This window comes from Meleagris gallopavo, chromosome 4 (assembly GCF_905368555.1).
Source record: "Meleagris gallopavo chromosome 4, MGAL_WU_HG_1.1, whole genome shotgun sequence".
Taxonomy (NCBI): Eukaryota; Metazoa; Chordata; class Aves; order Galliformes; family Phasianidae; genus Meleagris; species Meleagris gallopavo.
Window position 1 is genome coordinate 20,642,955 of NC_139407.1, and position 13,249 is coordinate 20,656,203.

Consider the following 13,249-nt stretch of genomic DNA (forward strand, 5'->3'; position numbering starts at 1 on the left):
AAATGTCATAATCTGGGGATTTTATTTTTTAGTAAAGCCATAAACATTCTGGCTAGACATTTTTTTCAGCTTTACTGATAAATTGATGCGTAATGAAAAATGTCAATAAACTACAAGCTGTTTGAATTAAGCTAAGAGATTGTTTCTCAGCCATTTGGACAGAATATTTTCTTCAGGCTTACAAGTATTAGGAATCTGCAAACACAGTTCTGAAATATCTAATGAGGTCTCAGTGACCTAGAAAATGCAGTGTATGGGAAGCAGCTTGAAAAGCAAGGTCTGTTTAGAAAGTAGCAAATACTATACTCACAAAAAGTTAAGTATGGATATATTCATGTGTATGAAAGAAAGGAATACCCGCTCTTTCAATTAACATTAACAGGGTTGATAGTAATTAGAAACACAAAGTGAAAAAATGAGTCTCACAACAGTTATATTTGTAAATTACCAGTACACTTTTTTTCAGCGATTAAGCGAGAATGAGAATTGCATGCTTCATTTTAAAAACGTGGATAGTCTGATCTTCAAAGAGAGAAAAAGAAGAATAGCAAAAGATGGAGGAAAGAGACAAGCTCAGGGCATATCTGCACACACGTAGGCAGTAAGGCCATGGGTATGCACAGCCTGAAGGTCAAGGTGACTGAATGTGAGAAAACTCCGAGAAAGCCTGTAGTAATGTAGTGCAAAGCTCTCTGTTTCAAAGACCAACTAAGCTGCTATTTTAAATGTTATAGAAGTTATTTCTAACTACATCCCTTTTTTATTAATAAAGTTTCCCTAGGAAGCTATACAGCATTCTCAACTGAGACATCATATGACTGATTTTTTCATTTGTTTTTCTGGAATCAGACCAAGGAGTTTTTCAGAACTACTCATGTAGATCACATAATTTAGTTTATGAAAATAGTGGACTGGTTAAGAAGACAACTGTAGACAAACTGACTAATACAGCTGGAAAAAAAAAAGTCTGAATTTAGAGCGCAGACAGAGAACTCCAGACAAAACGTGCAACCTAATAACAGCAATTCTTTGGGGAGTTCGTGTGAAACTATAGATCTGAATATTTGTTTACCCACCTGCTTTTACAGGCATAGATGAGTTTAATTTGAAGAATATTGCCCAATCTCTGTTGTCCTGAAAGAAAGTGGAGGATTTATTGGTAGAGTGAGCAAAACAAATGCTAGATCCCAACACTGGAACTGTAAGCAGGATTTTAGCTCCAGTCAATTCACTGAAGACATACAGAGAGTGACAACTCTTTTCATCTCCAACAGGAGTATGTCTGCTAGAGGTTAGTGACTTTCCCATTTGGACCTGAATTAAATCCTGGACTTTCCAGACAGGATTAAACTATTAAAGATACGCACAATATAAGACCTTCCCTGTCAGAACAAACTGAGAGCATTCACAGCTTCATGTACCTACGTTCTGTGAAATGGTTGTGGAGAATTAAAAGTGATGTATATAGGCAGCACAGCGAACGCTACATATAACAATTACCATCTTTCCAGAAAAGGAATTTATGTTGGCAGCAGTTTGAAAAATAACAATTTAGACAATTGACCCAAGTATTCAGGTGCTAGAATTTTGTATGTGTAAATTTTACATTTTGTCCCAAAATTATAACAAGCAAGACCACACCACCAGTTCTTCTAGTCAATTACGCTGCCTTTGGCAGTGGCCCATGCAGATAGAAAGCTATAAGAATGGCATACCTTCAGTATGCTGAAAAGATATACTTTTTTTTTTTTTTTTTTTTTTTTTTTTTTTTTTTATTCTTCAGCCTATATAATACTTGGAGAAGCAGAAACAGAAGTATGTGCTCTTTGAAACAGGTTTCATAAACTTGCAGTTTGTGGGTATCTTGTACCCACAAAAGTACACTAAATGAATTTCAATTCTGTGGGCCAAAAGCACACAATCAAAGAATCCTACCTAAGAAATTTTAAGAGTGGAAAAATGCCACTTAGCTCTTGATTTCAAACAATCAGAGGATAATTACTGTAGTCATAAACTCAGACAGTTCGATTCAAAATGCCTCTGCACGTGTCCTGCCTCTTGAAGTTAAGTATCAACCTTATAGCAGTAGTATAAATCTTTTCATAGCTTTCAAGTCTGCATGGAACCAGGAAAGCAGCATATTCTTCACATCTTTGGAGTTCACAAAAATCTGTCAGCAACAGTCAAAGTACCACAGACATTTATGCATCTTGCCCACCTTCAGTAGAGTCTTCGAATTCACCTCGCAGGATCACAATGACCATAATATTACCCATCACAAAAGCTATTCTCCTCAATTGTACAGGCACACTGAAACCATGGGGCCAAAGCCAAGCCTTGAAATGGCTGTAAAATTGCAATCGATGAGAAATGTTTGCGCCATAATTTAACAACGAAGGAAGGAATGGCTGCCCTGGTGTCAAGACAGCATGTGTAAACTATTACAACTAAAACATCTCACCTGGAGAACTGAAATGCTTCCTTTGTTAGACAACATGCTGCATGAACTATTCTGATATTTTTCTGTCACTGGGGATCTTTCACTGAAGTAACAGATCAGACTTTAAAATTTTCTAGTTAAAGACAAAAATCAGGAATGTTTTTGTAAGAAACAAATTTATTCTTGTACAGATTAAAATATTTCTCCTTTTAGAGAATTGAAAAATAAAAATAATACTGTTATTATAACCACAGTCGGCATAAATTATGGAAAATGATGCTGCAATACGTCCAATATATGCTTCCTACTGTGAGACAGTATCCTTCTTAATCTTGAAGATTTCAAGAACTATGTTTTCCAGACATTTCAGGAATAAATATGAGGACATTTATTGAAAAGAAGCTACAGAGGGCAACTAAGAGAATCAAATCTCTGCAGACAGCATGGAAATTATAGTATGGAAATGATTTAAAGATACCACATTGAAAAAAGAAAAAAAAATAGGTGTATATTACCAATCAAAAAAAGGTTAAGGAGGTTATTACAAGGAAGGGATTGCTGTTCACGTATTTGAGATCCTATTCAAATGAAGAAATTGAATGAACAACAAACTCTGGCAGATTAAATCTAAAAGCATCACCAAAAAGTCTACAAAAAAAGTCTGAAAAACAACTAGTAAAATAAATAAGTAATAATAACAAATCTTCCTTGTAATTTATCAGGAAAAAGACGCTGGAAATTTTGTAGTGTCAATTGACGAGGGGAGTACATAAGTATTTCTCAGACAAGCTAAGGTCATTCCAGAGAAACGAAATCATTTCCTGCATTCATTGTGGAAGAAACTAGGAACGGTCTCTTCCCAACCCCTATCTGGCAGAGAATCATAAGACAATATGACGTTAAAGGAACTGGAGAACCTATTACAGAAAACACTGACAAAAATGAATGGCAGTAAACATCTAGGACTAGATGATACTCACTCAGGGTTTCTTAAAAGAACCAGAGATGAATTGCCTGTACTTAGTGATGGTGTACCATTTTTTATATTTATACTATTTAATGTTGATAAAAAAATCCTTTTCTTAAATCTACCTTAGTGCCAGAGGATAGGAGGAAAGCGAGGGGAAATCTGAGGAACTGCAGAGCAGTAAGCTTGATGTCTGTGCTTGGCAAATAAAGATTCTGATGGATGGTATCATGAATGAATGTCTGAGGAGAAAATAATAAGTAAGTTTTTAGGACATATTATTTTTTCAAAGACAAATTGTCTTTGCGCTCATGGTTTCTGGAAGAATAATGAAGCATATGCACGATGAAGAGGTATGGGGTGGTCCAGATGAGACACTGAACATTGATTTCCAAATCGTTTTTGAGAAAAATCCATTTCTGAGGGCTACATTAAGGCCCAACAGCAGTCTGAAAGTTAAGTATTAGGAACATAACATAAAATCACTGATCATCACTGTACCATTTTCATTGTACCCTTAGCATATTGCTTTGCATAGCTTGAATACTGTGTCTATCTCCCAGAGTCAAAAATCTCAGAAAGAATCAGAATCGTGCTACAGTAGTGCATACAAAAGCGTAAAAACACTGCTTAATGAAGAAGAATAACATAGGCTAAGGTCCATCCGTGTTAACAGATGCATTTGTGTGGATTTCTGAAGTCCACAAAATCAAAAGAAGGGTTGAAATGGTGGATATGGAATGATTATTCTCTCTTACAATACCATAAGCAGAGAGTAGTAATAAAACTGAGAGCTAAATTCCTAACAAAAGGAGAAGATATTTGTGGAGTTCCTTGCCAAGGAAGGCCACAAATATTTAAAGTCTATGTGGATTTAAAAGTAGAAAGGAGAGACACAAGAAAGATCCATCAATAACAACTATACCCATCTTCCTGTGATTCTAAGCTTAAAATAGTTGGTACCTGAGATAATGTTAGAGGAAGTATCATATATCTGCATAGCTCTTTAATGTGTAAGGATGCATGGCGACTCCTGCTGATGACTATCATGCCTATACCATCATGACTAGGTTAGATGGAACTGCTATCTGAACTGCTACAGTCATTTCCACATTCTAATTTCAGTGACTCCCAGTTTCATTGTTTCTTTTTATTCTCCAGTTTGAGATGTAAAATATAAATCTCTGATTTCTTGTACATATAAATAGTTCTATTTAACCCTAAGTAGTTTCATTAATTAAGTATGTATTATGATTATTTGATATGCCAAATTCTTCTTGGTTCTTTACCCCCTTGGACAGCTGCATAGGCTTTCCAATTGCACAGCTCAGCTATTACAATTGTACAGATATCCACTTGATTTTATGTAAGTTTTAAAAAGTAACTGCCAAACAACGATCACACTTTGATTAAATAAATATTGCTATTTGATCACTAACTAGGACATAATTTAATTTTGTTATGAATAAATTGTTTCCATATCTGTCACCCTAACTGATTTAAACAGTAGATAAATTTGCTGAAAAGATATCCTATTTTGCCAATTTGACATCAATAAGCTGTTTCATGAGTGTATTTGACATTATTTCTGAGATCATTTTATGCCAATCACATTTACTCTAAACTGCTTATTACTTTATTGCAGAACATGGCAACATGTATTTATTTGCTTTTTTGCTTTAGAATCAGCAGGCTTTCACTTGATTTGTTAATCAGACCCAACCTTGAGGATTATAGCTACCAGTTTAAAGTTTGCGTAATTGATGCTACTCAGAAAAAGAACTTAGTAATGCAGCTACATTTACATCTTTGATGAGTTGCTTTTTAATGAGTTTTATGTTTGGAAAGGTAGGATTTATTTGGTCCTTTCTCATTGCAAGTAATATATCTAACGTTATTATGAATCCTTTTCAAATGTTATTCGTTATATAGATACTACAAATGAAATACCAGTTTTAGGATTTAAAGACAACACATACAGCATCTAACTGTTCAGGAATGTTGCTAAACCATTTCTAACTTAAGAGTCTGAGCTAAACCATTTTCCTCTCAGCTTGGAAGAGGAGAAAAGAGATGAGTTTTTTCAGACATTTCTTCTTGATGGGTGAGAGACCCATAAAGGGCACTTTTACTTTTCCCTGCAATTTATAGGGGTAGTTGCTAAATCATCAACAGGGTTTAAAAACATAATAATAACAATTAAAAAAAGCATAAAATAGAAGAAACTATGGCTATATCTCAAACTAATGAGTGGGGCCTCACTAGAGTAGATCTGCAAAGTGCACATCTTCCAATCTTGTTTTAAACAAAAGATATCCAGTTCGTGGGCTGTGTGATTGCTCTGCAACATAAAGCAAAGCATTTTGTAACTGCACAAATGAGATAAACTGAGAGTCCCGGGCAACGTCAGAGAGTGAACTCATGCAAATAGTAAAAATATTTGTCTTCGTAACAAAATGGATTCCTCAGTGCTATGTATTTTGCCAGAAAGTTGGATGTAGTGCAAAGAACTATTGCTTCTTTTGATCCAGTTGCATAAAGAACTTTACCTTTAGGTCTTCCATAGAGATATCCTTCAGTATCTCCTTTGATACCTCCTTATTAGCCTTAAGTTTAACAGTCTGATGTAGCAGAGAGCTTACAATGACTGACCAGTACCTGAATGAATGAGCCGTGTTAGTTTTTGTCCCAGTTTTCCTATACAATGCTTACATACTTGCAATCAGCATGCATTTTGCTGTCCACTTCATTATGATCAGACAACAGAAGAAACTAACAGCTTACACCCAGCACCTTCACCAGAAAGAGGATAATATTAAATGCGTAAGTCCAGGCAGAAAGTTGTGAAAGAAAAATAACAAAATTTCTGGATTCTCATCCTCTCCCCTGACCTATGGTAAACCAAAAAATCCTTGAGCTAAGCTGCTATTTCTTCACATTATGCATGGAAAATCTTTCCCACTAATCTATTAGTTCAGCAAATAGGAAGAGGGAGATGGGTAGAAGCTGTTTTTACATTCACTAATAGCAGAGATCATGTGAGAATGCTGCAAGCTGCAAGTCTCAAATATATGATCGAATACGGAGCACCATAGATGTTAATTTTCCCAGATCTCAGCACTACAAAGGAAATGAAAAGTAAAGTGAAAAGCATTAGGCAGGACTTTATAATGGAAGGAATTGAGGCAGCAGTACTATTCATTGCTAAGCTCCTGGTTATTTTTAAAGGAAAGGCTTATATCTTCTGAGACCTGAAAGCAGCCTGCAGCCTGCTGGAAAGAATGAAGGGAGATAACAAAGTCCAGACAGGATACTTTGATTGACAGCATGCAGGGCTTGCCCACTAGTACTGAAATCATAACCAATATTTCCTATTAAGCAATATAGAAAAATACTAGACTTGTCTATATAAGTTTTAGGAGTTTGAACACGTTAAGAACAAATGTGATTTTTTAATCAGTGTGGTGCTTGCTCTTTTTATTAGGATGAAGGACATCTCTGTCAAGTGTTCATCGAGTTACTTGCTCTACCCTTAAATCTCAGTGCTGAAGTATTTTATCTGTCTCATCTTGGGGTTATGAGCTAACATATTCAATTCCAATATGAAAATATTCACGATGATACAAAATGTTTTCAGAAGGAGAAGACATGTCTTATGTTTCAAAATAATCAAAAAGGGAAAAAGATACTGGACTCAAGTTTTTTGCTCTGCTAGGCCCTGTCTATACCAGAATTATCGTAATTCAAAAAAGCTGAGAGTTAACAAACCACGTTAGCAGCTGCAAATGCAACACAATTCTTCACAGACACTTCAGTGCCACTGCAATGGACACAAATCCTTATCCTGTTGCCACATTTTTGCTCCCATAAAATATTTCACAGCATTAGCTTCCTGAATAATCTGGTTTACTTTTGCTAATTTTAGACATCTATGCATTATTTCAAGTTCACATAGCTTTCTATTTTTCTTAGTTCCACACTGAACTTCGCACAGTTTTCACCCCATGCTGTAACTCAGGGTTTTACAGTACGATAAAAAACTTCCACATACAAAAGAAAAAAAATGGATGGGAAACAAAGAGAACAGAAATACTGCCTGTTCAGGTAAATGTAATATTTTGAGATATCTATACATTTTGTGAACAGTGACTCCAAGTATCACAATAGAATATGTATCTTTTTTTCTTTCTGTCTTGTGCAGCCATAGGCATAGGTTTGCCACAGTTTCTTGGTTACTTTAGAAAATATGCACTTCAAAAATGAAAAGAGATTCACATTAGCCAAAGCACAATTATAACATATATTGGAAATGTCCTCTTCCTATAAAACTTTCGAGAATCTATAAGTGGGAATAAGTTTTTCAACAGCATGTTACACATGAAAGCACAATCACAAGGGGAACACAGGCTACAAATTACTAGATTTTTCTGCAATATAATGGGCTTTTCAGTTATCTTACCAAGTGAGCTCACAAAAAGGCATGGCTGCCAGTTTGCCAACTTACAAAGGGATCAAATAAATCTCCAGTATCATTATTATAGGTCAATGGAATATAAGCCAAAAGCAACACAGTATTTAGGAAATGGATGTTGATAATAAAAGACCCACTCTAATTTCCTGTGGAGTTCTTAAATTAGCTCATCCCATATGCATACTGGTTTAAACTGATAATTCTGCAAGATAGGCATTTTTCTGTACCTTATTGTAAGTAACTGATTTTGTTCTTACGGAACAAAAACTGTGTGAAGTTGATATTAAAATTGTTGATTTAAGCTACCAGGAAGTGCAGCTACTTGTTTTTATATCTGTCTTTACTAGTTCTTAGATGAACTAAGCTGCAGCACTTCAATGCAGCCATGTTTTAATACAGTCTCAAATACACTTATTAGCATGAAATGGAAAACACATTTTACTCTTAACTGATGTTTATAATTCCTATTAATTCTGATGACAAAATGCCTATGTAGTGTGAGAAAAATTAGCCATGTTTCTATCTGAAAGAAATAATAGTTTGCAGATCAGAGAGGCAGTTAAATACAGAGAGCCACATTAGTATACTTTTTGTAAAATTCTCATTTCCTGCAGCTGAAAGATATTCATTGCCTTCTACTGCCAAAGCTTGGGTCAGCCAAAACATTAAAAAGAAATATATGTAGTAGTAAAGCATTTGTAGCACTTATTTAAAAACAAATAATGTTTGCAAGGCAGATCAGACTGCAGTATTCACGTGGCTGTTAGTAACCTCACAGCCACTAGCATCACATACTTAACACAAAATTATTCAGAGAAAATTTTCTTCAATATCTTTAGGCAACAAAGAACATTTCTGGTCATCGTGTGAATTCTATGTGACTCAAACCCAGGATTTTCTTCTTTGTACTAAGTATGGGAAAGCCTGCTCCTTTGAGAGTTAGAATAGCTTTCGAAGACTTCTGATTTAAATTTCAAACTCTTGATCATAGTCAGGGAGTAAATGTTTTTATCCTGGAATTGAAAATTGGGTTCTTTAGCTCTATACCAAGTGAAGATATTAAGCATTTTGTTGTATCCACTATGTGAGCCAAGTTCCCCACTGTGCCTTCAAATCCACAGTGAATGAACCATATTTGGATCTGCTTATCAGAAGGAGACATTTAGAAAGACAATGAGTCTGTCCTGCTAGACGAGACTCCTGATGCTTTTAGATAGGCCTGCGGTGAACTGCAAAATGGGCCCTAAAATCAGGCTGACATGGTCGCTTAACAAGCCGTTGGCTCAGAGAATTTCTAGTGTCACCCACAGGGCTGATGATGGCAGCCATCATAATTAGAATGCATGAATCAAAAACACCAGGTGAAGATTTTGCCTCGGAAGAAAGGAAAGACAGAAGGAGGGAATTACCATGGCCTTTGACTATTAAGCTGCTGCATGCAGCTGGATCAGTGACCAACAGTGCCTGGTCGGATTATGCTATGGAGATGCTTGCTATAGCCTTATACTTCTCACACCCAATGGCTGTCAGAGCAAACACTGCCAGCAACTTCAAAGAAAGTTATCCAAGCAGCTACATGGAGGAGAAAGGTAACCCCAATAAAAATGGAAGGGGAAAAAAAAAAAAAAAAAAAAAAAGGACTCCAGACTTTTTTTTTTTCAGTTTAGCAAATAATTTCAGTTAGGAATTGGTTTATTTCATTAATTCTAGCCCTCTGAATATATCCCTAGAAATGCTGAACTCTAATGTTTGCTGAAGTGGAAAATCTACGTAATCTTAACTGATATGACCTTGAAAGGGATTTGTTGAACTTTTGTATGATTGGATTTTTCCCAACCTTTGTAGACTCTTGATTTTAAAATCTGCCTAACAAAAGCTCTGCCAGGAAAGCTGTTATTACAAAGATGCTTCTCAATAGGGAGAAGTGGGCTAATTGCAAGCTCTTCAGTGAAATAAAAGAAGGTTTTGCAAACAAGTACAGAATTGACAAAATGCACCACACTGCTGTTAACAGAAACGATGGGGGAGAAACATCAGAAATGGCAAAGATGTCTAATATAAATAGATGCTCTAAGACTAGCTAGAAGAGGCTATACAAGATTTCAGATAATTCATAAACAGTAATTGCTCGTCTGACCTTGATGTGACTACAGAAATTCCATTAACTCACAAATCTTGACATTTAATTACATACTAAAAAATATTCTCCCATTTATTTTGACAGGGTCTACAATAATCCTGCATTCGACTTTTACCCGTATTTTCAGCCACTTTTCCCACCCGACTGCAATTTATTCCCAAAGTCACAAATAAAGAACAGAATATCTGCCTATGCTGTTACTTAGAACATTCTTCATTTCTCACCAAAATTTGAAATGGAATGCTGTGAAAAGATGAGGTTCACAATGACACAGTGCCCTTCACCTGGTGTCTTATGCAGTTGAACTGAACCTCCCTGAATCCCCTGAGATAATAAAAATTCACTGGGGATGTAACTGCTGTAAATAATTTTACAGATTAGTTTAAAACTAGACACACAAAAAAAGCTAGCTTAACAGTAATAGATATTAAATAACTAGGAAACAAACAAACAAAAAAGCCACTGTAGTATTTGAAGCCAATATTCATCCGTAACAATTTAAAGAAAGAGAAAATATAATCCAGATATTGCAGCTAAGATGACAGCGGTGTGGTGAAACATGCACTATTTTAAGTGCTAATGAAGAAGGTGTTGGGTGTTTTTGTTCAAGTGATCTACATGAAGTAGACCCTAGGGAAGCAAAAAAAAAAAAAAAATAAATCAGAATACTGAATATTAACTGAATAAATACTGTAGAATTACTGGATTTCAGCGACACTTAAAAGTGGCTTTTGCCTCCTTTCATGCAAATACCAACCAGAGTAGATTTCTTCTTTATATTTTAAGCTCTATTTTTGAGGCAATTGGCTATTCTATGTAAGTTGCACTCTTTGTGTCCACCTTCTGTTTTCCTCATCCATTCAGAATCACGACACAAAAACTAATAGCTTAAAAAGTGCATGTTTCTCTTCCTGTCTCAGAACAAAAGCTAATCTTTTTGATGACAAATTCTTGAATTTAAGTAATAATTTCACATCAACTTTTGATTTGAAAAGATAACAAGAAACAGTGGAAATATAGAATTTACCATCTCATACAAACTAGAAAATATTGTGATTTGCAAAACCAGTTTGATTATATATGCTCTATGTTCTACTCCAACTATTATTCACATTACATGTGAAATAAATTGCAGCTAGTTGGTTTTTTTTTTTTTTTTTTTTTTTTTTTTTTTTTTTTTTAAGCTCCCAGCAGTCTGGCAGGAGCAAAACAATTTCTGGTAGCTCCTTACTACAAGCACAATACAGATTCCTATAGGATTCACACAAATGTTATCACTCAACAGCCTAGAACTAGGTCATATGCCGTATCTGCAGAATCATTAAGAATATAATATTCTTCCTAAAATAGCCATAATAGTACATGCATGTATATACATGCAGTATGACAAACCAATCTGAAAATATTTGTAATATTTTTACGGCTTACATTTTTTTTTTTTCCTGCTCCACTATAGTCCTATAGTCCTCAAAAGAAACAAAGAAAACACTGACCCTGAAAGCATCCATACTGTAACCGTATATAATACAGACAGTACTAGACATTTGTCAGTACTAAATGTGTGGCTAAATATATATAAAAAAAAAAAAAAGTAGGCATTTCTAAAACTGAATTCCTTCCCTTTCTTTTCATTCTTAGTTTTCCTTATTACTTTGCTCTCCTCTTAATTTCTGGTAAGAGCTATATCTCAAGTTTATTTTTTTCCTTGATTCTTTTTCTTTATAACATTCATAAGACAATTCTCCTTACTGAAATCACTGAGAAGCATCTTTGACTTCTGCATTCTTATCTTGTGATCCTCTCCCTCCAGCCTATCTGAGATAATTCTCAGCTCACATCCCTTTCATGTTTATCTCCATAGTACCTTGTTTTCTCCCTCCATAACAAGTTGAGTCTCCTCATTTGCAAAGGATCGCTTTCTAGCTGTAGACTCCTGTCATGCTCTTTTCAGTCTTCTCTTGGTGCTTGTTTTTCCCTACTTCTGCAGCACAACTGAACGAATAAAAGAGCACATCTTTGCCAGAATGCACAATGGGTTCCTTAGCTTATTAAAACACTGCTATTGGCATTATCAGCAATGTTTTATCTTTCTTTTGACTAATTCAAATAGTTCTTCTAACATCAACACACTCACTATTTATGCAAGCCAAGCTCTTACCAGGTTTTTAATAGGTAATATCAATGCTAAACAAAATCACTTTTCTCTCCAGCAGTTCTGTTCTCAAGAACATTTCCCACTTATACTCTCCTAACGCTATTGTTGTCTTTCCAAGTTCACTGTTATTCCAGCCTCTGAACCAAATAAACTGAAATACACTTTGTCTTCAAGATCAAGACCTTTGATTGAACACATTTAGGAGGAAACTAAGTTTTTTTTTTATTTGCTTATAATTTTCTGAAGACTTCAGCTCTGCAGCATATAAAATGCTCTTTGCAGCACAATTTTTTTGAGTGTATTATTTATTTGTGATTTTAAACACCAAATTTTTCCAAGTACTTCCTCAGAATACTGGTCCCTTACATTTCACTGGCTCTCAGAACTCTTGTCTTCCAAGTGAAAAGCAAGGGCAAAGGCATCAAGTAGATGAGATTTAATAGATAAAATCTATAAAGTCACGTGATTATTACTGTTCCACTGATTTTGACAGGTCATAACAATAACACATATGGTTCACATTATACCTGTCCTTTTTTCCCCTGCACTGATCTTGGCACCTCTTGAGAAGCAAAGAATATTCAAGGCTTTCTTCCCCCTCTTCTCCCCTTTTCAATGTGTTGGTAGCTACTGAATTTGTAGTGCTTGCTAGTGTGACTGTCCTCCTGCTATCAAGTTCTTCACTGACAATCAGCACATCCTCAGAAATATACTGACGCCCTCCTACTTCCCTCTTCAGAAGAAAAAATTTGGAAGGAAATACTGCTCTGCAGATGCTTTTCTCTCTGTCTCAGTGAGAGAAAGAGATGAACGCAGTTCAGTGAATTTCCTTCCTTTTCTCAGCAGGGAGGCTTGCACGTGGTTGGGCACAGCAAGAAACATGATTTCCACAGGGCCTCAGGCAGCAGCCAAATTTCACAGCAGGGGACGAATCCATGGCCACTTCTGAGGCTGCAGAGCTGCGCATAACACACGGCTCTCATTATAAGGTTGGACAACCCTCTAGAGACTTTCTGCTGTTTCCATATTAACAAGAAATGAGTGGTTTGTGTATGTCACAGGAGCTCTGTGTTAAA

At 35.6% G+C, this 13,249-nt stretch overlaps 1 long non-coding RNA gene across 1 annotated transcript in view; it reads right to left on the reverse strand.

Annotated features, from left to right (window-relative positions):
• Nucleotides 1-1,076: 1,076 nt before the first annotated feature.
• Nucleotides 1,077-13,249, reverse strand: part of LOC146544437 (uncharacterized) — a 64,985-nt gene continuing 52,812 nt past the window's right edge. Inside the window, exon 3 of the long non-coding RNA XR_014882858.1 lies at nt 1,077-1,134. This is a non-coding gene — a long non-coding RNA (uncharacterized LOC146544437). The remainder of the gene's footprint in view (nt 1,135-13,249) is intronic.